Raw genomic sequence first — 7,860 nt, 5'->3', positions numbered from 1 at the left:
GATCATGGAGCCGCTATGCAGGACCCACAACCCTGAGATCATGACCTGAGCCAAAATCAAGAGTCAGATGCTTAACTGACTGAGCCACCCAGGCACCCCTGGCAAACACAGTTTTGATATATGTGACTTGCAGTCAAACAAGTAAAAAAGTTCTCAAGGCTTTTCTTTTGTGGCTTTCATATGAATTTCCAAGAAGCCAATATAGAATATAAGAAGCATTTCCAAATTTATTTGAATATGGAGTTTATTTATCAGAGAGCACATCATTGGTCTAAATTTATTTGGAATATACTTTAAGAAATGCTGAATTAAAAAAAAAGGATATTAAATGGAGCCATCAAAGATAGAAGGCATATAATCAACTTCTGGTTTGCCTAAGCCAAATCTAGTTTTTGATACTCTCTAACAGAAAAACATAATAGTAAAGATTTAAGGAAAAATCATGGGTAACTGCAGACAAAATGCCTGCCACTGGTAACAAGAGATAACCATTGAAAGAATAAATTTGTTTGCATTTATTGTCATTCTGAAAATAGTTACCAAATACTACGTGCTCATTGTTTGAATTTGGGGTTCCAAAGATAAATAAAATTATTATGCCATATAACCCCTGCTCCAAAGGAGCTCACAATCCAGTTGGGTGAGCAGGTGGAAGGAGGAGAGATATTTAAAGAGATAATTACCATCTACATTGTAGATTTCATAAAAGAAGTATATAACTTAAATCCATGAACTGTTTGTAAAAAATCAGTCAGATAAGTTTTTTTTTTTTTTTTTTTAAAGATTTTATTTATTTGACAGAGAGACACAGCGAGAGCAGGAACACAAGCAGTGGGAGCGGGAGAGGGAGAAGCAGGCCTCCCGCCGAGCAGGGAGCCCGATGCGGGGCTCGATCTTAGGACCCTGGGATCATGACCCGAGCCGAAGGCAGACGCTTAACGACTGAGCCACCCAGGCGCACCAGTCAGATAAGTTTTAAATAAAAAATAGTTTTCAGAAATACACACTTTTAAGTTGTTTTAAAAGAACTACAGAAAGTGTAACAATCTTGAGTGACATGCACTCTCCTGAATAAAATGGTTATTGTATGAAAACTAGACTTCCTTTGTGCATGCTGCCGGTAATCTGTTTTACACTTTCCATAAAATCCTGTAAATCAAAATCAAGCCTCCTAACATACCTTGGAAAAGACAGAATTACAAATAATGTACAAAGGCTAACAGCTGTTGCACCAGATTACCCTTCCTGAAAAATGTGATAATGCAGATCCTTTTCTTTCCTGACAGTCATTTAATAAAATAAAGTTCCCCCAAGTGAGAAGTGCCTGCCAAGTAAGCAGGGAAAAAAGGTGTTATGTATTCCAACACCTTTTTTTTTTTTCTGCTGTGTCAGGATCCGTAAGGGAACATTCTAAAAATGACTTCCATAAATCCCTTTCTTTTGTTCACGTTTTTCCAAGCATTCTTGTTCTGTGTGATCTTTTTCTGGCTTGGTTCAATAAAGTTATTTGATAGGTTTGCCATTTGTTCTTTCAGGATTATCTAAAGATGTCATCTATGTACTCTTGTCATAACGTCCCAGAATCTGTCACCTAAAATAGATTAACAGCAGTTGGCTTCAATGGTTACAGAGCTCACTTTGCATTTTGTCTCTAGAGAAGTTGAAGTAAAAGCAGGAAATTTTGTAATTCTTGAGGAATTAACATAAATTAATTATTGTGTTGAGGAGGGATTGCAGCAACTAGTGTGCTCTCTAAATACAAATAACTGAGTTCAGAAAAGGGCATAAAATTAAATAATAATATTGCTTTTAAGCAAGGCAAGAAAGAGGGCATTTGGTTTATTTTTAAATATGTAATTCAAATGTATAGTTCTCAATGTATTTTGAGGTAAAATCCAAGAAATGAAAATCCAGGCTTTGGAATTCTAAATGTTTCTCAGAAGTCTTAAACCATTAGTTGATTTTTTTAATCTATTACTCAAAACTTTATCTTATTAAAAAAAATCAAAAATAAAGAAGTCAAGTACAATTGAAATCCATTGATTCAAGTAAGGGAAAAATCCAGAGTTAATGAATGTGGAAGTGCAGATACCTCTTCGAGATCCTGATTTCAGTTTCCTTTGAATATATACCCAGAAATGGGATTGCTGTTAATTTTTTTAATTTTTTGAGGAAACTCCATACTGTTTTCCATAGTTGCTGCCCCGTTTTATATTCCCAGCAACAGTGCATGAAAGGTTACAATTTTTCCACATCCATACAAATACTTGTTACCTTTAGTTGTTTTTTAAATAATAGCCATCCTAACGTTTGTGAGGTTTTGATTTGCATTTCCCTGATGATTAGTGATGTTGAGCATATTTTCATATACCTGTTGACAATTTGTATATCTTCTCTGGAAAATACCTATTAAAGAGTAGGAGACATCAATATCCCACTTTTAATAATGAATAAAACATCCAGACAGAAAAACCAATAAGGAAATAGTGGACTTGAACAACACCATAGATGAAATGGACCTAACAGAAATATACAGAACTTCCCACCCAATGGCAGTAGAGTACATAGTCTTCTGAAGCTTACATGGAACATTCTCCAGGATAGATCACCTATTAGATCACAAAATATGTCTCTCATTTAACTTTATATATATTTTTCACCATGTTAGTCTTTAGAATTACCTAAACTTTCCTCTTCTGACAGATTTTCAAATAGTTTTACATTTTTACTATAATAATTAACCTAACACTGAACATCATTGTACATATATTTTTCCTATTTTCAAATTAGTTGCTTGGAATCAATTCTTTGAGGTAGATTCAACAGCCTAAACTCAGGAAAATTTTATGGTGATAGATGATTAACAAAATTTTGTACTAAACTTTGTGATCACCCACTCTATAGCAGAACTTCTTAGATTCTGATCTTATTCTTCATAGGATGCAGTTTTTTATTGGTCATCATTTTCTCACAATACTGTTTTAAAATTAGGGCTTATATTTTAATTAAAATGTATTTAATTAATTTAAATATTAATGGTTATCATAAATTGAATGCTCACTGTATGCTAGGTCACCAAATTGTTTTGAGTTAGTTTTGATTATTCTTATTTTACAGATGAGAAAACTAACTTTCAGAGAAGGAATGGGAATTTTCAAGTTTTCAGACTAGAATGACCTTATCTTGAGGTATATGGGTATTTAATTATCAGTGGAATGTCTTTTCTCTTCACTCTGAAACTAAGTCCTACTTCCCCCTCGATCCCAAGTTCTTTTAGGAGGACAACTGTACCCTACCTGAGAGTCAGCACTCAGGTACCCCAGTCAGGTAACAGAATTCTTTCATCTCTCCTTATACTTAAGTCTTAATAACGAACCCAGGACTTAGATTCCATTAAATCTGGAGTTCTATTTTCCATCCCAACTCCAGGGAGAAATACATTATGTATATCCCAAAGTGGTTTGACTTTAATTCCAATTGCTTACCTACTCTGATTTGCAAATTTTCTGGTCTTTTTATCGCTCTGTTTTTCTCCCTGTCTAGGATTTTTATTTAGTTATTGCTTAATTCTCATATGCAAACTCCTGCCATGCTTACTACCTTTTGCTTGTCACCATATTCTTATTTTGTTCTGTCTGAATAAAATTTGTCTCCTTCGGGTGCCTGGGTGACTCAGTCAGTTTTCAGACTTGGTTTTGGCTCAGGTCATGTTCTCAGGGTCATGGGATAAAGCCCCATATCCGCTCCATGCTGAGAGTGGTCTGCTTGAGATTCTCTCCCTCTCCCTTTGCCTCTTCCCCGCTCATGCTCTCTCTCTAAAGTAAAATAAATAAATAAAGTCTTTAAAAAAAAAATTGTGTCTTATCTGTATCTGGGTTGACTTCACAGCCTGTCTATCCCAAAATCAAGCTCCAATTCTCATCTCCATGGGGTCCACCCCACCCTAATACTCTGTCCTGCCTCATATTATCTGGTTTACCATATTTCAGAGAAGGTTTTTTTCCTATTTGTGTTAGATTCCCAAATTTAGTCTTTAAAACTAACTTTAAACAATAGCTAAAAGATTCTCTTTGGGAAAAATAAAGTATATATTACAATATTCAAATAGTGAGTAAGTCAAAAAGAAAGCAGAGTACAATAAAGAAATTTTGTTATAAACAGAAGTTTTAAACAGATGGAATCTTTAATGAGTAGGATGATAGAATCTAATCAAGTTTTGCTAAACAAGATTGAGTGGCTAAAAAACCAAACTCGATTGTGTGTTGCTAGACTCCAGGGTCGGTGAATTCTGGAGGAGATGATTTGATTGCATTTATGAAAATATGGATTCCTAAGTTACTGAAGACTGATACAGAGAATGATCCAATTAGAGTAAAAGGGCATTTTTGATGCCATCGAGAACTTTAATAATGTAAGAAAACAAGTGGCTCTAACATTTAAAATCTCTGATAACAAAAAGAGTACATAGACATTTCCAAAAAGGACGATAAAACCACTTTTTAAAACTGTTGTTCATTCTGCCAGTTTTACAAGAGCAGGTAAATGAAAGATTAATCTTCCACTTATTTGTGCTTTAAAGAAAATAGCTATGATAAACAAAGCCCCCAGGGAAAACCTTAACTAAGAGGTTCTGCATTTTTTTCTGTTGTACCTGATGGAAAATACACAAAGTAACACTAGTCCAATTGGTCGCCTATTCAGAATATTAACTATCTCGTATACATCTCTCATTATGTGCCAAGACTTTGATTTTTTTATTTATCAGTTGTTTTTGTTTTTACATATATTAACTCATTTTAATACTCATAACAACTTTCTGAGGTGTTATTTTTAGTTCCACTTTACACATCAGGAAACTGTGTCACAGACATGTTAAATATCTCGCATAAAATTAGATGGTAGTAAATTATGGATCATAATTCCAACCCAAGAGGTCCAACTCGACATTCTGTGCTCTTAACCAGTATATTTTGCCACAGATAAAGAAAGGCACGTGACTGGTAGCATAATATGCAAACTTCCATTACTCAGTTAGTTTAACCTTAAAGCACAACTTTGTGCTCTCACATACAGCCTCAATCCATCTTCTCAAGTTAACTGTATCGGTTATACAAGCTTTATGGAGTCGCACTGCTCTCTTTTATTAGTTCGTTTTTACTTCTGCCCAAGTCAAAACCTAACACTGTTTCTGTTCATCTCTTCTGGTCATTCTAAGCTAGGGTCTTCTTTGTCACCTAAAGAATTAGTTTCTCAAATAAATATTGGCATAACCAACAGAATTTGAGGAAGTACGCTCCTATAATTGCAAAAATAAGCCTGCTCAGCAATTTCCAGATCAACCTGTAAGAGATACACTCCTGAAAAGTCCTCCTAGCCTTCCTACCAGATCACTGCTTCCATCATCCTATTATCCCTAATTATTATCCTGGGTGCAAATTTCTCTCTCTCTAGCAATTTCTTTAAGTCAGTAACTATATCGCTCGAGATAATAGTCTAGAAGTTCTTTCCACCTTTAATTAATCTGATCTTTTTAATATTTCTACTGTATTTCAATAAAGTCATCTTATTACCTTGATCTTCTTCCCGGGCTCCTCCCATGTTACTTCCAAGAAGACCGTGTTCATTCTAATGTCATCTCTTTCCATTTTAAATCATCTCCAGTTCCAACTGCACTATTTCCCACTCTCCAAAGAAAAAAGTGTAATTATGAAGCCAATTGGGAAATTCTGCTATGACCCTGTGCTTTTTAAAATTTCTGCATCCATTATGCAAACAATTTTTACCCACTCTCATTTCAGCAAAGCATAATGGTTTCAGTGACGCAGTCACAATTTTCCTCTCTATTCCCTCCTCTCTCCTTTTCTGCAGCCCAGTCTCACATTTCTTTACCATCTTCAACATCAAGACCCTGCTTCCCCTCTCCTGGCTTTATTTATTTATTTTTTAAAGATCTATTTATTTATTTTAGAGAGAGAGCAGAAGCGGGAGGGGCAGAGGTAGAGAGAATCTCAAGCAGACTCTGCACTGAGCACATTTGTTCCCTCTCTCAAAAACACATCTTCACATACTTAAAGCAAGTCTTCTCTTTTTTTATCAATTTCATTCTTTCCATCTTTGTCAAATTTACTCTGGCTAAATGAATGCTGATTTGTCAATACTTCTATCGAGAAGTGAGTAGCTTTCTACGGCTTCAAAAATACATACACCATCACAAAGAGAAACCAGATATGGAGATGTATTTATTGTTGTATCTTCACTGTTTAGAATAGTCCCTAAGAGATAGTAGATACTAAAAAAAAATTAAACAAATAAATAAATGAATAAACTGAAGAGTATATTCCAGATGTGCTACCTTTAGAGTATAATGGAGTAATTACCACTGTGCCTGCACACCATGCTTTTGTTTACAAAGCTGAATATTGAATTAACTTTTATAATAGCTTTATTACAGTTCGTTGTTTACTAAAGTCTCTAGGTTTTGGTTAGGCTGGATTCATTTCATTATGAATTTAATTGTAACTTCACCTATCTTATATTTATGCAATGTTTTTTAAAAACCCATGTGTAGTTTTTACAGTTTTCCCGTTACATTTCATTTTCTTAGATGTAACCCATCTTATTATTCAAAATCTTTCTGAATCATAATGCATCACATTAGAGATTCCCAGCTTTGTGTCTTCCACCTGTTTGATTCAAATGACTTCTTAAGCATATGGTATAGAGAAATGCTATTTGTTGTGTCTATATTCCAAGCATTGTGTTAAAAAAATTGCACAGAGCTTTTCCTAACACATCTACTCCCTCTGCCATCTTCCCAGAAGTTCCTCCCATGCTGTTGATAAGCTGCCATGTATGTCTTTATATAATTACTGATTAAAACAGGACAATTCCACACAAGTCAAGAAATCTCATCCCCATCATTGATTCAGACATTCATTGATCTAATATTTAATGAGTGCCCACTGTGTGCCAGGCACTTTTGTGGTGTCAAGGTTATTCTATTTAAAAAAGTCCTCACCCAGGGGCACCTGGGTGGCTCAGTTGGTTAAGCGACTGCCTTTGGCTCAGGTCATGATCCTGGAGTCCTGGGATCACGTCCCGCATCGGGCTCCCTGCTCAGCGGGGAGTCTGCTTCTCCCTCTGACCCTCCTCCCTCTCATGCTCTCTGTCTCTCATTCTCTCTGTCTCAAATAAATAAATAAAATCTTAAAAAAAAAAAAAAAAAAAGAACAGAAAGGTATTGCCTCACATTTAAAAAAAAAAAAAAAGTCCTCACCCTTGTGGGGGAGACAAATATACAATATGGTGGCAGATTCTGTTAAGTCCTACAAAGAAAAATAAACTATGGTAATATGAATTGAGTATTTTAAATAAGTGCTGAGGGAAGACCTTCTTAAGAATGCAGAAACCTAGGGCGCCTGGGTGGCTCAGTCGGTTGAGCGACTGCCTTCGGCTCAGGTCATGATCCCAGGGTCCTGGGATGGAGTCCCACATCGGGCTCCCTGCTCTGCGGGGAGCCTGCTTCTCCCTATCCCACTCCCCCTGCTTGTGTTCCCTCTCTCGCTGTGTCTCTCTCTGTCAAATAAATAAATAAAATCTTAAAAAAAAAAAAGAATGCAGAAACCTAAATTAAGTGAAAGAAAGCCATGTAAATATCTAGGTGAAGAGGAACAGCAAGACTTTGGGGTGAAATTATGCTTGGTCTATTAAAAAAAACAAGAAGAAAGCCAGTGTAGCTGAATCAGATACCCAGAATGAATCAATTATTCAACATATCTTAGCTATGACCAAGCCAAGTAGTCACTTATTCTTATCTTATATCACCTAACTCATATTTCTTCATTTTATGGGCAGAGAGAC

Source organism: Mirounga leonina, unplaced genomic scaffold (assembly GCF_011800145.1).
Source record: "Mirounga leonina isolate KUSES-001 unplaced genomic scaffold, KU_Mleo_1.0 Mir_165, whole genome shotgun sequence".
NCBI lineage: Eukaryota > Metazoa > Chordata > Mammalia > Carnivora > Phocidae > Mirounga > Mirounga leonina.
Note: the sequence above shows the minus strand (reverse complement) of the source record.